The sequence below is a fragment of the Dipodomys ordii genome, unplaced genomic scaffold (assembly GCF_000151885.1).
Source record: "Dipodomys ordii isolate 6190 unplaced genomic scaffold, Dord_2.0 Scaffold96, whole genome shotgun sequence".
NCBI classification, from domain to species: domain Eukaryota; kingdom Metazoa; phylum Chordata; class Mammalia; order Rodentia; family Heteromyidae; genus Dipodomys; species Dipodomys ordii.
In genome coordinates, this window is record NW_012267312.1 from 1,755,869 (window position 1) to 1,773,984 (window position 18,116).

Consider the following 18,116-nt stretch of genomic DNA (forward strand, 5'->3'; position numbering starts at 1 on the left):
CCACAAAGTCACAATTCCACAGGTCAAATGGGGATAACAGCAAAGTAGAGACAAAGAATAATGAGGGACAAAAATAATGAAAATGACAGCAATAAAGTAAACCTTTTCACTCCGAATTATTCAGAAACCTATCAATAAATACAAGCCTTAAAAAGTCAGAAAAGCACTATCACAAAATAATTCAAGTGTACACATCACAGGGTAAATTTATTGTCATGTTTATCGAAATGAGTTCCAAGAAAAGGACACAAGAATTTTTGTTGTTTTTTCCTCCTCTTTTGTTAATGTTGTTTTTAATTTATGTACAGTTTGTTTCAGATGTAAGTTTATCTGTTTGGAGGAGGGCAAGTAGAATACAGAAATAGTGGGACAAAGGGTAAACAAATGAAGCAGTGACTCTCACTAGACATTATGTTGAAAATGAACCTACAACTTGTAGGAGAGGGGATTGGGAGGGCAAAAATTGGGAGAAAATGAGAGGTAACACTATTCAAAAAGAAATGTCCTCATTACCTCACTTACATAACTGTAATCCCTCTGTACATCAACTTTACAATAAAAATCAAATATATTGAAAACATTTTCAGCAATACCTTTAGAATTCTCAAGAAAATTAAAAGGAAGATTCCATTACAAAAGGACAAAGAGTTCATAAAAATCAGTTGGAAACTGAAAATCTAATTTGGTATTCAGAAGAAGAAAACATAAATATTAAATGGAACAAATATACTAAATGAATAATTTTTAAGAGATTCAATACCTGGACTAAACAAGCAGGTGGAATTAGTGAATTAGAAGATACTAATGAAGAACACATATAGAACCCAAAAAGAGTGGCAAATAAATTGAAAAAATAAAAATATTAAAAGACATGAACATCGGACAGTGTGGTACATCTACGAGTTCCTGAACAAAATGAATTAAAATGTAGAGAGGCAAGATTTAAAAATCATAGGTGAGGAACTCCTCTTGAAGACCCCTCTCCTAATGGAGTGTATTCCTATCTTCATGGATTTTTTTTCACTTTCAAATAAACTTACTGTACTTACTTAAACAAAACTAAAACTAAAAATAGTAGGTGAAAATTTTATCGTCCTGAAGACAAACCGAAGATTAGGCTTACATAAAAAAGTTTGGAGGACCAACAAGTTTGGGTGCTTTATGTTATGTGTCAAGACTAATTATAAATACAAAGTAAATGAGATGTGGTGTTGGCATAGTAATTTGCAGATGAAGAACAGAACGGGAAAGGATGCGATGACCTTGGACATATTATACTTTCTGTATGACAAGTGACACTACAAATGAGTAGGAAAAAAGTAGTTTTTCCAGTGATGCCTTGAAAATTGGCTACTCACTGAAAACCTTATTTATCTAATACTTAACATGATTTCCAGTTTTTTTTAAGAATGAAAAATTTCAACATTTTAAAAGAAAATATAGGTGAAGATAAGAAATATCCTCAATTCAATTTTTAAAAAGTTGGTGAAGGACGTTAACTGATAACTCATAGGTCAAGTTAAAGGAAGAGCATATGAATATAAAAAGATCTGTTCATTATAGAAAAGCAAAGAATATTTAATTTTAATTTGTGAATTGCAAAAATTGTAAAGTATTGATATGCGGTAAACAAGAAAGTAAGAAAATGACAAATGTATACCACTACTGAAGGCATATGCTGGTATAGCTTTTTAGAAAACAAGTATGGAAAAATGGTTCATTCAAAGTCATCTGTTTGATACATTTTACAATAATCAAAATGGTTCAACTTATAACATAGCATGCTTTAAATGAAAATTTGTATAGGCTTGACCTATCCTTTAGAACTAGTACATACATTTACTGTATTCAATTAAAATTCAATTTTCACTTCTCACATAGAGGAATGTTAGTGTGTGATTCCATTGACTTTTCCTCCTCCTCCCCCCCCCAATTGGAGAGGTTTTTCTGTTTATTGATTCAACCCTTTAACTCTAGAATAAACAAGGACCAACCTTGATCCTTAATGGATATAATTCCAATTATATATTAAGAATCTGTCTTTTGATTACAGGAGCTTTAACAATATGCAATTCGAGATTCACAAGTAACCTTACCAAAGTTATGATTGTTTTTGTTGTTTTATACAAAACTGTTCTTTTTAAAATTTTTCTTGAGCAATGAATTTTGAGGAATTGGTTTGGAACAATGAAACATATTGTGTTCCAGGACTGGGATTTGAAAACAGGGTCTCTCTTGTGGTTTGCACAAGGCTGTTGCTCTACCACCTGGACCAAACTTCCAATCCTGGCTTTTTCCAGGTTTAGAAGAAATAGAAGTCTCTTGGATTACTTGGCCTGGAAACTGACTTCAAATCACAGTCCTTAGATCTCAGCCTCCTGAGTAGCTAGGATTACAGATGTGACCCAATGGCATCTGGCACAACGCTCTTTTCTACGGGTTTATTACATTTAAATATTTTACTTAAGCTCTTTAAGCAAATGGTCAGACTTAAGGTCCCTATTTGTTGTACTATTATTACATATTACTATTCAAACATCTACAAAAAGAGGAATATGAAACCAAGTGATAGAATATCATCGCTGTAAAAATAATTAAAATAGTAATATAGGCTTATAAAAACTTGTCTAGGGCTGGGAAGGTGGGTCAGTGGTAGAGCGCTTGTCTTGCATGCATGAGGCCCTGGGTTCTATTCCTCAGCACCACATATGCAGAAAAAGCCGGAAGTGGTGCTGTGGCTCAAGTGGTAGGGCACTAGTTTTGAGCTGAAGACCTCAGAGACAGTGCCCAGGCCCAGAGCTCAGGCCCCATGACCAACAAAAAATAAATAAATAAAAATAAAACAAAAAAACGTATTTAGTGAAGAGAAATTTAATTTATGCCTCAAAATATTAAGAAGGATATGACTATATAACTCTGAGAAAAAGTGCTAAGAAAAACAGGAAAGCAGTTTAGAAAGTATTTAAACAGGTTAAGTATCCCTATTCTAAAATCTGGAATGCACATCACATTTTAAACATTGACATGACACGGCAAATTGAAAATTCCATACTTTACTTCATGTGGCAGGTACAGTCAAAATGACAGTGTATCAAAAATATTAGAATGTAATTTCCTTCAGAATCTGTGCATCAAGTACATTTAAAACAAATAAATACTGCACTTAGATTTGACTCTCATCTCCCAAATATCCTTCATATGCCAATATTCCAAAATTTGAAAAAACCTGAAACTTGGCCGGTCTCACGTAGTTCAGATAATTGACTCTCAAATTGTAATTAAAATTATTTAAAACAAATAAATTATTTAGAATATGTTGCTGAAAAAAATTTAAAATATTTCAGATGAAAATTGTGTATAAGAACAACTTTAACTATAACTACATTTTTGATATAGCCTCTTGAACATTTCATTGTTGCAAAGGGTTAACCTATATCCCTATTTAAACAATTTGTTTTTCCCTTCTGCTCCGCAAATTATACCAACATCAAATACAGTGAAAACAGGGGTTATACCTTGGGGGAGGGACATACAAAGCAACAAAAAAAAATAACATGTTTGTGGAGGTGGGAGGAAAGGGATGGTAGGGGAAAAACAAAGGAGGAGGCTACAATGCTTGATAAGAAATGTACTCATTACCTTGCTCATGTGCTTGTAACCCCTCTGTACAGTATTTTCATAATAAAAATTTATTTAAAAATGACTTTAAAACAAAAAGAAAGGAAAATTGTATACAAAAATAAATTTACCTTTAAATGTTTCTTTCAATCTGAATCTGAAAAATAATTTACCAGAAGACATTGGGCAATGTTCTCCGCTAGTGTTTTGCCTCTATTACTTAAAAAAAGATAAACATAGCCAAGGTTTTAGTAGCTCTCACCTATAATCCTACCTACTCAGGAGCCTGAGACTTGGAGGATCATGGTTTGAAGCCAGCTTGGGGCAGAAAATTCTGAAAATTTCTATCTATAATTACCCAGCAAAAAGAGGATTGCAGGCAAGGCTCAAGTGGTGGAATGTCAGCGATAATCAAACAAGTCTACTGAGTTGGAAAGCCATCAGTTCAAGCCCTGGTAACCTTCTAAAATCAACAATAAAAGACCATCACTAGTTCATAGCAAGTAAATGAAGCAAGCATGAAATACTAGGCTTTGTCTCATCCATAAAAGTTTCCAATTATTTGCCTAGAAGAAATTGAAAAATGTGTAAGTTCTTCTGGGTAGAAATGTATTATTTAGTCCATGATAAATGACTATGCTTTCTAATGAGTGATTATAAAATCAACAAAAGTACCCAAAATGAAATTTTAACAGTCAATGAAACTTCATGTACCTTTTAAAGGAGTTACAAGATAGCCTGAGTAACTTTAAGTACAAGGTAGCATGTCACAAGATAGGAAAGATGGGACATTTATTCATGCAGGACAAGTGATAGTTCATCTGCTAAAACTATCTAGTACATTGCAATGTCCTTGTTAATTTTATTTTAATTATCATGTTTAAAAGACCAAAATATTGCATATGCATGTATAAAATAGAACAATGAAGCTTATTAAAATCATTTTAAGAAAGGAGGGGGAATGGGGACGAATGTGATATAGGAACATTGTATTCAGGCATGTTACTATCACAATGAAATCCCATTTTCAAATAATATATGCTAATAAAATGCAAAAAAGAAAAACCTGTCCATAATTGAGATTATACACAACATTAAGGCAAAAGGACTGTCTAATTTACTTTAGAATTCGAGGGTTAAATCATCAAACAGAACGATATCCCTAAGAGCAAAGCAAATTCCATGTAATCAGAAGAGAAACAGAGATTGTGACTCATCTTTCAACCAATATCCTCCTTCATTTGAGGGTAGAGCTTTTAGTAAAAGTAGTTCTTTATACACTACAGATTGATTGGAAGTGATCACTTTTCAAATAAATTTTTACTAGAGGAAAAGAAATTATTTTCAGCATAGTTACAGTAGGTTGTGTGAGAGAAAGATGTTGAGCTATGACCTGAGAGATGCTGAGCTTGGTTTCCTAGCAGGGAAAAACAAGTATGATAACTGTAGAAATATGTTTCGTTTTCATTATGGATTCCACCAACTTTTATACCTAAATTATGGAAATACAGATGTTTGTAGCCACAGAGGCCTGAGATAAAAAAGGAAAAGCATCAGTAAATAAGGAAAAGTTATGATCACCCTAGAAGAAATGGTGCTTTAAAGACAACCCATTCTTGAGCCAGGTGCTGGTGGCTCATGCCTGTAATTCTAGCTACTCAGTAGCCTGGAATCTGAGGATTGCAATGTGAAGCCAGCCTAGGAACAAAAGTTAATGAGACATCTCCAATTAACCACCCCAAAAGCCAGAAGAACAGCTGTGGCTCATGTGATATTTTCAGCACAAAATCTCAGGGATATCAACTAGGCCCTAAGTTCTAGCCTCAGGAGCAGAGCGCGCGCGCGCGCGCACACACACACACACACACACACACACACACACACTCTCTCTCTCTCTCTCTCTCTCTCTTAATGAGACAACAAGGATGGTGTACCTAATGAAGACTGTCTAGTCACATGAAATATTTCTAAACTCTGAACCTTGGGAAGCTTCTCTGCTAAGCTTCAAGATTTTTGCTTTCTTCAGATAATCCATCTTAGATTAAGTCATAATTACTTCTTTTCTAATTTTTTCTGAATCATGACTGCAACAAGTCAAGAGGAATTCGGTCGACCCTGCACTCTTCATTGGAATTCTGAATGATTTCTAAGAATGTGCCGAATCTCATAACAAGCCATTCTAGAAAAGGACATGACAACATTTATTAGAGTTGGGTAAAATATGAATTTTTGTTCTGATTAAAAATAAAACCACTGTACATCATTCCACAGACTTCCTATGGAATTATTTTAATGTCTCCAGTTTTCATCAGTTTGCATTTTAGTTAAATCCCAGAAAACTTGAGCAATAGAGGACCTAGTAAATCACTGTTAAAAAGTGATTCTACAAAATCAACAGAACTATGCTAAATTCCTGTTCCTCATTCCAAGATTTAATGTCAAGAAATGTACAGTTTTTTCTTCTTTTCATGTATTTTATTGTTATTTTAAAGGTGATGTAGTATAAGTCAGATAGAGTACATTTCTTTTTTTTAACACTCTGTACCAGTTTTTCCCTCCCATCCCCATCCACACAGAATAAGTCTTATGTAATGCAGAGGGGAAAATGACCAATTTTTATGTCATACCTTCTAAAATATGATAAAACATGTAGGACTTCAAGTTCTAAGATTTCATATTAATAGAACTCTCAGTGAATAGGAACTAAATATGCATGATATTGGCAGATACTTTTAGTAGTATAGTGCTTTCTAAGCCACTTGACTACTGAGCCCTTTTACACACTTGGTATACGAAGACATGGCTGTTTATTCTTGGGGAGCATCAAAGCTCCACTCATCCTACAATACTGACATTTTATGGAAGTAATGTACAAGTCACTTGTGCTAGCAAGATGACCATATAGCCTTTCTTTCTTAAAGCAGAATGGGCTTCCTCTTATTTATTTTTATAGAAAGTAGATTCCCTGATTAGAAGAAAATGTTTTTACTTTAAAAAACACTAGCTTCATCTCTTTGTCATCTCTCGAACCTCTGCCAGTCTAAAGATAGCCAAAAATGCTGGTAAAAATACATAGAAAAACTTACAAAATAAATTATTCTCAGCCTAGCAAAGAAGTTTGAGTTAAAGTATACTGAAATCAACAAGGGCTTAGATTTTTCAAACTTATTTAATCCTGTTATGTTGTCTACAAAACCTAAGAAACAAACAAAAATAACAAAGAAACACAAGCCAAGAAATTGTCTTACGGTACAGTGTTCAATAGTTCATCAGAGGTTTAATGAAAGGTAAAGAGTAGATAACTCAATAGAAAATAATCAGGGGAAACAAAAATATGAATCATGATGTTTGCAGGTTGTAGGAAACAAACAAGGACTTAGGTATATATTTTCATTAAGTGACAGGTGAAAGAGGACCTGGCTCAATGGGACCAATCATAACAGCATGAGTTGAATGTAAAGCGTTAGGAAGAATTTTTGTTTCTGTATATTTTATTTCTGATTACAGATTGTCAGATAGTCACTTGAGCATTTTAACTTTATAAGAACCATCAGCTAAGATATGGAACCAACCCAGATGCCCCTCAGTAGATGAATGGATCAAGAAAATGTGGTATATATATATATATATATATATATATATATACACACAATGGAATTTTATGCCTCCATCAGAAAGAATGATATTGCCCCATTTGTTAGGAAATGGAAAGACTTGGAAAAAATCATATTAAGTGAAGTAAGCCAGGCCCAAAGAAACATAGGTCCCATGGCTTCCCTTCTTTGCAGTGACTAGTACATGTCTAGGACAAGCAGAGAAGGTCAAAGGCTATGTACATATGACCATATGAGATGTTAAGCAAAATGTACCCCAAGACAGGGACACAAGAGGTTTTTTTTTCTTTCTTGCTAGTGTTTTTAATGTACTTACAATACACTATGTAATTCTTTTGTTTCTATTGTATGTTCTTCCCCCATGGTATAACCCCTGTTTTCACTGGATTTGATGCTGGTGCTCTGTAACTTGTATATATTTTTATAATTTGGGGAGGGGAAGGGATATTGCAGAATGCTTAAATGAGGATGCAGGCTGACCCATTGTGACAATGAGATGTACAGGACACTATATTGAAAACGAACTTTACAATGTTGGAGTGTGGGGGGACAGGAGGATTTGGGGAGGTATGGAGGGAAGTGATGGTAGGGGGAAATAAAGGAGGAGGTAACAAAACTCACTATGAAATATGCTCATTACCCTACTCATGTAACTTTAACCCCTCTGTAAAACATTTTTACAATAAAAAAGAACCATCACCTCAAGTAAAAAAGGAGATAAGAAGCAATTTGTTAAATACAGATAAAAGTATTCTATTTAGAGAAAATATTTCCGCTATCTATTGCATAGCAACTATTGTAATTATTCACAATAAATATATTTTTACTTCTGGTTATTCATCATTAAATACTATCCATAAGTGAAATGATACAGTTACCTTTGTTAGTGTTAGCTTTAGAAATGACTTGAGTTTGTACAATCATGGAGGTCTGATATGATCTCTGTAAATGATGTTATACTGTATGGCATTTTATGAGTAGAATTAAATGTTTAGTGGTATTGTAAATTTGAAGCTTGACAAAGGTTTTTGACAGTAATTAAGGTTGCTCAGGAGTTAAATTAATGGTGAATGCAAATGTTTACATTCCTACAAAAGGTAGACTTGATTTGAAGAGTACAAAAACAGGTAAAGAGAAATATTAAGGACAATTTTTTAACAATTGTGTCTTGCTTATACTATGCCCTTGAAAACTTGGAAAAGAGCACAAATATTTTTAAACAATGCACTATAAGTAACATGAGGGTTACAATGGGGTTGACATTGTTCAAGGTGTATTATACTCATAAACTGTTATGCTGAATTGAACTCCTTTGTACAACTACTTAAGGATAATAAAACCTATAAAAATAATTATCATGAAGGTAAAAATTGTCATGCTCACCTGTATATTCCAAACACATAGAGCAATATGTGACCTTGAATGATTGATTGCACATTCTAAAGTACTATGCCAACATTTCCCACCTCTACAAACTACACAAAAGAGATAAACATACAATAAAGCAATAAAGGTCACTGGTTAAAATCACCACCTCAGCCCAGGCTTAACACAGTAAAGCTCTGAAAAAATAATGAAACATCAAATAGTGACCTTGTTGTGACAAGTTTGAATTTGTTTTAAGTTAAAGTTCAAATACTATACCTTTAACCTTGGTTATGATTTCCAAATGATGTTTTTTACAAATAGCAAGATATTTGTTGTCGTTGTTTTTAAAGAAACATTTAACATGCAAGAACAAAGGACAATGCCACTTCAAGAATAATAATCAGTCACTTGCACCCTCTTTAATGAGAGGATTTATGTCTCATTGTTTTCAGTTTAAATGTCAATGTGCATACATATAAACATTTGGAAAAACAGGTTTCAGTAGATCATGCTATGTAAAGGTCATACAGACCTTGCAAATATTGCTGCATCTCTAACTAATCTAATCCAGTTCTTGAGTTCAAATATCAAATTATATCCCTTTCTGCCACCTGGAATTCTGAATTTCTCATATTCAATGGATTCTAAAAGTTTCATATTTCTGTATTTTTCAGAGCTCATATATAACTATGCAATTAATGTAAGTTCTATCATGACATGCTCTGTTAATATCATCTCTTTGATCAACAATGAACCCTAAGTGTTGAATAATCAAAACAGTACAGTATTATTTTGCTACTTTAGTTTTGCATAGTATGAAGCTATATGTATGCTTGTTCTTTGTAAACATGATAAGCAATTTGTTTGGATCCACATTTTATTTTGCTTTCAGGATTACACTCCCCACTAACGTCAACAAAAGCAATATAATAAGAAATATTGCCTTACAATACCAGAGCTCTGTCCATCAACAGAAAAAAATTCTCAATCTTACTGGTGCCAGAAGATAAATCTCATTATGGTAATTTACTGATTGTATGTGGATTCACATTTCCAATTGAACATAAAAGAACACAAAACAAATGTAAGTTAGATAAACAATCAGATGAATGAAGTTTTGTGAAAACTTACAATGTTGTCTTTTTAACATAAAAAAAAACAGTAGAAGCTCTGAGTAATATAATTAGTTGAAAGTTACAGAGCTAGCCTGGTAATAAATCCTAGGGTAGTCTGATTCATCTAAACTAAATATTCCTTCTATTAAAATTTATACACTATACTGGTATTAGTTATCACTAGATCAGCACTAACTTGATTGCTTTAAGAGAACTATAATAAAATTATTTAGAGAACTCATCATTAGGATATTGAGAAGTAAGGTAAGGTCAACTAAAGGGTCACAATGTCTGAGTCTGAAGTAAGTGTATAAGTGAAATGATGGAAATTTGTGAGCAAAAGAAGAGGTGAGAAAAACAGATTTTTAGTAAGCTTAATTTCTTATATTAATTTACATGATAATCAGAATATAGAAAAACACTCCATCACAAACATCAAAATAAGAGAATATGTATAAATTCATTAGCTGAAATAAGGTTCTTTGATGTGAGCTTTCTGAAATAAATAATTTCTCAATAAGTCTAGCTTTAAAAATAATTTAGTCAGGTCACAAAATTTTTGAAGTTACTAGGTCTAACTCATGTGTTTCAAATACCACAAATAGAATCTGCTGTTGAAGATCTCATGAAAACATTTCTAGACTGTTGGTTAAGTCTACATCCTCCAGGAAAACTTCATGGCTTTGATAACATTTTTGGAACTTCTATAGCAAAAATCCCAAGATGAATTCCTTCTTAGAAAAGATGTCAGAGGGCAGGGGTAATATAAGTCAAGTCCTGGACAGGAAGCCACAAAGTCTAATTTAAGTAGCTTCGATTCAACAGACTTGTACTCTTGTACATGATAATATAGGAACATGATTTGAATTTACTTTTTCTTTCTATGCTTTGTTTAGTTTGCTAGACAAAGAACAGACTCATATCTTATCCTGAATACAAAGTTCAGGGTTTTTTTTTTTTTTTTGTCAGTTGTCGAGCTTATACTCTGTGCCTGGGTGCTGTCCCTCAGCTCTTCAGTTCAAGGCTAGTGCTCTACCACTTGAGCCACAACACCACTTCCAGTTTTCTGGTGGTTTATTGGAGATAAGAGTCTCAAGGACTTTTCCGGCCCGGGCTGGCTTTGAACTGTGATACTCAGAGCTCAGCCTCCTGAGTAGGTAGGATTACAGGCATGAGCCACTGGCACCTGGCTTCAGGTTCTATTTCTTTCTTTTGATTTTCAGTCTCTCTCTCTCTCTCTCTATCTGCTGTGTGTGTGTGTGTGTGTGTGTGTGTGTGTGTGTGTATTACTGTAGATTGAACTTTTGAGTCTCACCTACTCACCTAGTCTACCACTTGGGCCTCCTCCTAAGTCATTTTGACTTTGTTTTGTTTCTGAGACAAAGTTCGCTAAATTTTGCCTGGGCTGAAGTTGAACTTATGTTCCTCCCGAGTAGCTGAGAAAACTGATGTGCTATATCATATCTGGCAGCTACATGAATTTTAATCAAGTTTTTATCAAGTTAATTGGTTAGGTGGAATAAACATGTGATACAAAAAAGTTACAGAATATAAAACAATTGCTGCACAGGGGAAAATACTATGGAAGAAAGAAGGGTTGAAAGGAGAGGGTGGAAAAGGATGAATATGATCACAGTACTTTACGCATATGTATAAAAATAGAACAATGAAAGTTGTTGAAATTATTTTCAAAGCTTGGAAGAGGTAGGAGGGAGAGAAATGGAAGGAGAGAATATGATCAGGTTATATTGAAAGCAAACATGGATATATACAACTAATAGATACTAATAAAAATTTAAATACAATAATCTAGTAAATGTTAATCTTCACGCATCATAAAAATAAATACTTTTTGTTGTTTACCTATACAAAATATCTACACAGGTGAATGAACCTGAGAATCAGTCTGATTTAAATTCTAGCTCTACTACTGATTAGGGAGTTCAATCACTACTTTAAGCCCTTCCATTGAACTTTAGCTTTTCTTGTCTAAAAATGGACTGAGTGTGTGGAGTTGAGAGGAACAAAATTAATAGTATGCAAAACTCCAGGCCTGAATGTTTTAAATGTCAGCAATTACTTTTCTATTTAAAATAGTGTCTAGTGTATTTTCATGTACCACCAAAAATTCTTGCTGGGACATGCTGAGACATACTTTAATTAAGTGTCAACACCTGTGGTACATTCAATTAATATTAGAGTAGGCTAGAAAGGAGAGAGATTAAAGTTGGTATTTGGGAATTTACAAAATGTTTTATAAGGTGGGATTTGTGGTAGATTGTGAAACTTGGACAAATGAGCCATTCATTAAATAAAATATATTCAGATGGTACACTAAAGAGGAATTAAAATAAATACGGGAATAAGTAAGACAGATTGAGTAGTACCTCCCAAGAAAACTAGGAGGACTCTGAAATAATTAAATGCCAATGAATATGCATATGTAATGTACTTTCAAACATACATATTCTATATATATTCAAGACTGTATATTTCTATACATAGACATATCACTTCACAGTCAAAACAGCCAAAAGTCATTTTTATGTAGGATTATAAAATTATGTGATTATTTTCAAATTAATTGAAGTCACATATTTCTTGAAAATTTCAAGTCAATACACATATATATTTCTTAGAATATTGTACAAATATTCTTGAAGAGCCAAAAGTGAGAAGAGATCAACAAGGACATTACATACTAATAAAGGCATTTCTCCTACAGGAGGATGTAACAATTCTAAATCTATACACCAAATACCAGAGCATCCAAAGTTATCAAACAAACACTACTTACCCTTAAATAACACATAGATCCAAACACATTGTTGGTGACTTTAACTCGCCACCCTCTCAGCTGGATAGATCAACCTGGCAAAAACTCAACAGAGAAACCTCAGAACTAAACTTCATAAACCAGCTGAACAGACATCTACACAATATTTCACTCAGCAGTACATAGAACGTTCTTCAAAATAGACCACATTTTGGGTCACAAAGCAAATCTGTACAAATTCAGAAATATTGAAATTATTCCCTTCATTCTCTCAAACCACGGTGGAATAAAATTAGAGCTTAACACCAAAAGCCATCATAGAAAATTCTGTAACTCCTGGAGACTGAAACAACATGATATTTAACAAAAATGAACACTCAAAATACCAGCTCATCTAGGACACAGCAAAGGCAGCACTCAGAGGAAAATTTATAGTTCTGAGTCCCTACATCAACAAATTGGAGAAATCTTAAACAACAATTTAATGATATACCTGAAGCTCCTTGACAATGAGCAACAAGCCAAACACCAATCCAGTAAATAGAAACAAACAATTAAATTTAAATTGGAATTAAATTAGAGTCCAAAAAAAACAAGCATCAACATAACAGAGTTGGTTCTTTGAAAAAAATTAATAAAATTGAAAAACCCTTAGCAAATCTGACCAGAGAAAGAGAGAGACAGAGAAACAGAGAGACAGAGACAGAGAGAGAGAGCACAAATAAAATCAGAGATGAGAATGGGAACATCAAAACAGAAAAAAATCAAGATTCAGAACATTATAAGGGAATACCTTGAAAACCTTTATGCTAACAAATTTGAGAATCTGGAAAAATGGAAGAATTTCTAGCAAATACTGATATACCCAAACTGAACCAAGAATATCTAAACCAATGAAATACACCCTTATCAAGTATTGAAATAAAAATGGTAATAAAAGACCTCCCACCCAAGAAAAACGTAGGACAAGACAAATTCACAGCCTAATTATATAAGGCTTTCACAGGAGAACTCACTCCAATACTTCTCAAACTCTTCAATGAAATTTAAAGTGAAAGATCACTACCAAACTCCTTCTATGAGGCCAACATAACTCTCATCCCCAAAACACATAGGCACCCATCAAAAAAGAGAACTATAGACCCATTTCTTTAAAGGACATCGATGCAAAATGTCTCAACAAAATTCTGGCCAACCAACTTCAATATCTAATCAACAAATTCATACAGTACAAATAGGATTGATTCCAGAGATTCAAAGCTGGTTCAATATACTCAGGTCAGTTAATTAATTCAACACATCAATAGGACTAAGGAGAAGAACCACTGTGACCATCTTCATAGGTGCAGAAAAGCATTTGACAAGCTCCAATACCCCTTTATAATGAAAGCTCTGGAGAAACTAGGAATACATGGAACCTTCCTCAATATAATAAAGGCTGTATATGACAAACCTATAGCCCATATTATACACAATGATGAAAAGTTAAAGCTATTTCCTCTAAAACCAGGAACAAGAGAAATGTCTGCTCTCTCCTCTTCAATATTGTACTAGAATTCCAAGCCAGTGCAATAGGGCAAGAGAAAAATATAATGGGGATCAAATTGAGAAAGAAGTAAAACTCTTTGCAGATGACATGATCCTATATTTAAAGAACCCCATGGTTGAGCGGATGCAAAACTTTGGCAAGGTAACAGTGTATAAAATTAATCCACATAGCCAGGTTCTGGTGGCTCATGCATGTAATCCTAACCACTCAGGAGGCTAAAATCTGAGGATTGTGGTTCGAAGCCAGCCATGGTAGGAAAGACTGTGAGACTCTTACCTCCAATTAACCACTCATGAACTGAAAATGGAGTTGTGGTTCAAAGTGGTAGGGCACTAGCCTTGAGCAAAAGTTGCTCAGGGACAGTGCCAGGCTGAGTTCAAGCTCCAAGACTGGCAAGAAACAAAGAAAAGAGAGAAAGAAAGAGAAGGAAGGAAGGAAGGAAGGAAGGAAGGAAGGAAGGAAGGAAGGAATTATGATCAAGTCCTACCAATCTTGGTCCTGAATTCTTTGTTCCACCTTTTAATAGAAAAATAAGAGGAAAGCAACTTATGGTGGGGTCACAGATTTTTTGTGTGCTAGTACAGGGGTTTAAACTCAGGGTCTGTGCACTGTCCCTTAGCTTTTTTTTTCTCAAGACTGGTTCTCTTCCCCTTGAGCTACAGCTCCACTTCTAGCTTTTTGGAGATTAATTGGAGGAAAGATTCTTTCAGACTTTCCTGGCTGGGCTGCTTTGGACTATGATCATCAGATCTCACCCTCCTGCATAGCTAGGATTACAGGTGTGAAAAATCAGTGCCTGGTCTTTGGGTTGTTTTGAGCTTTGGAAAAAATATTATTTGAGCCACAAAGTCCAAAAGTCTAGAGAGCATAAAACTCTTATGTTAATTTGAAAACCATATGTAATCTGGTAGGATGAAAAAATGATTTGATTGTTCACTTTGAAATTCATTGGAATTAATAAATGCCCATGTTCCTTACATAAAATGGTCTATTTGCATAAAACTTATGTACATATCCCTGTATAATTTAAATCATATACAGATTATACATAGTGTATGTTATAAAAGCTATGTATATAATTGTCTCATTTATGAAATGACAAAATTCTCACACAGTAAAAAGGAATATTTTAGAGCTTTTGTGGTAGTGTTGTAACATACTTGGTTCATCTGGTCACAACTGCAATTTCAAAAATCCCTAATGATACTGCCTGTGGAAGCAAAATACATTGCCCAGGTTAGAATTCTTCTAGGTATAATTAGTTTTTCTCAGAACTATATGGACCAAATTCCTTCTTGGGATGGAAAGATTTTTGTGGTGGAATTTGCATACAGCTGCTCTGATGTTTCTATGTATAAGAGAGAAAAAAGCCGGGTGCTGGTGGCTCACGCCTATAATCCTAGCTACTCAGGAGGCTGAGATCTGAGGATCGTGGTTCAAAGCCAGCCCAGGCAGGGAAGTCCGTGAAACTCTTATCTCCAATAAGCCACTAGAAAACCGCAAGTGGCGCTCTAGCGCTAGCCTTGAGCTGAAGAGCTGAGGGACAGCGCTCAGGCCCAGAGTTCAAGCCCCATACCAACAACAGCAAGAACAAAGAGAGGAAAAAATATTCTCAGCCTCACAGAGTCAAGTTGCATTCCAGTTTAGATCATTCTTGTGGTAACTAGACTTACTAGTGCCCTGTAGTTACTGGGTTTTTTCAACTAGAGGAGTGTAGTCCCAGATTCAAAAAGCCAAAAATGTTTTCTGTGTCAGCTCATAAAGTATGATTGCTCCTCTTGTTATTTCTACTTGTCTTGGTTTCTCCTGATAGCAGAAGGAAAGCTTCAGTCCTAAGGGGTTAAAAAAAAAGGCTTCTACAACTCTGACATTGTGGCAAGATTCTATATGGTATTGTAACCCCTTTCTACAACTAAATAAGAAAATAAATTATATGTGAGGAGAAAAAATCCATTTTCTTTTGGGGACAGTTTTCCTGTATGGAAGCTTGCATCCCTCTACCAGTGACCTCTGGCTGCCACGGTATCTCTACAAAAAGATGGCAATCTTTGAAGAACAGAAACCAGTGGGGATTTTTTGTTGTTTTTTATTTAGGTATATGTATGGTGGAATCCCTAGTGCCTGTGCCATTCAGGCATTTGAATATTTACTGGGATAGGTCTCAAGCCTGCAGGAGCAAAGAGACTTTCCAAATCAGGTTTCTTGTGGTAAAGTTCCTTTAACCAGATCTATGAGCAGAACAGAATAGTGTTAGGCCTCTGAGATAAGCAAAACTCTTCCACTGGCTGCTTATTGTTAGAGACATGCATTCAATAGTCCTTTTACTAGGCTTGTATGGTATTGTCAGAACTCTTATTGAATTTATGGAGAAAGGAACCTAGCTGGGCTGCCTTTTGTTACTAGGTTTGGAGAGTGGAAAATGCCAAGTTTTGGTCACCTTCTTTTGTTAGATGAGGGCACAGAAGATGACCCACTGCTGTTTTTCTCCAAGTCTAGAATCTGAACCTCCTTTAGTTTCTTCTGACCATCATTCAGAATTCTCTTGTAAATGCCTCTTTTGTCTAGGTTTCATTGCTGTACTTCTCTGTGATGACTAGAGGTAAATATCTATGTTAATTCGCCCAAACTGTAAGTCTATGCTTTATTTTAATGTTAATGGGTGATTCAGTGATAGCAATTTTTGAGATGTACACAACTTAGAAAAAGATTCTACAAGACTCAAGTCTGTATTCAATTACAATCTGCTGTGTAGTTGGTGACAGCTCAAATTCAAGTAAATGTCCATATTGAAATTAAAAACAAATATTACTATCCTATTTGATGTGTAAAATGCCTACATTCGGTATGTTCTTTCCTTTATGTATTTATAATTTATGCTAGAAACCTAACTGAATGTAATGTCTTAAATGAAAATATCTCAAAAATAAGACTGAAACTTTAACATTTAATTTCCCTTGTTTAGGGGCTGGGAAGGTGGCTCAGTGGTAGAGCGCTTGCTTTGCATGCTCAAGGCCCTGGGTTCGATTCCTCAGTACCACCTAAGCAAAAAGAAAAAAGCCGGAAGTGGCGCTGTGGCTCAAGTGGTAGAGTGCTAGCCTTGAGCTGAAGAGCTTGAGGGACAGCGCCCAGGCCCAGAGTTCAGGCCCCACGACCGGACCCAAAAAAATTTCCCTTGTTTAAAATTATGAAAACATCTTTTAAAACTATGAAAAACACCCCCAAATTGTTAGATATTATATGATATATACACATATGTACTACTTATATATATATGCATTTATGTATATATAATATTATTTTTAAATATTCCTTTACTATAGTTATCTGTATTTTGAGTAACTTAAGGACTTCAGTACATACTGAAAGCATAGCCTAAACTTTTTGCAAGGATTTTAATCAAGGTCAAAGCTAGTTTGTAATAAAACACCCAGATCCTTGAGTCAGTCCCCCAAAAAACATCATAATAGCCAAGCACTAGTGGCTCCAAGGAGGCGGAGATCTGAAGACCACAGTTCAAAGCCAAGCAGGTAAGGAAAGCCCATGAAGCACTTCTCTCCAATTAACCACCCAAAATTACAAAAGCAGCTGGAAGTAGAGCTGTGGATCAAGAACTAGCCTAAAGCAAAAATGTTCAGGAACAGTGACCAGGCCCTGACTTCAATCCAATCCCCAGAAACACACACACACACACACACACACACACACACACACAGCATCATAATAATCATTGGTCTCATTTTCTCCATCTCCACTACTCTCTATTATCAACAGCTTTATATTTTGTTATTTTTCAACCTCTAACCTCCTCCATACAAAATGTTCAAAGAGTATTATTTTTTACATTTAAGCTGATTAATAGGACTATCCATTTGACTCCATCTTATGATTTCATTTCATGCATGCAACAACATTCACAGCTCAAACCCTAACAATCTTGTTGAAATACTTTCATTTTTCAATTGTGCACACCCCTTTCTTACCCATAGATACTGTTACCCATCCCTTTCTAATTATGTCTTTAAATGATTCTATAACTTTGCTTTTCTATATAAACGCATAACTGAAAAGTAAAGATT

At 34.6% G+C, this 18,116-nt stretch overlaps 1 protein-coding gene across 1 annotated transcript in view; it reads right to left on the minus strand.

Moving 5' to 3' along the window:
- LOC105993437 (dystrophin-like) overlaps nucleotides 1-18,116 on the minus strand; it is a gene marked incomplete at its 3' end in the record, with an annotated part of 1,816,642 nt that overhangs the window by 1,748,257 nt on the left and 50,269 nt on the right. The gene's annotated exons all lie outside the window — the stretch shown is intronic.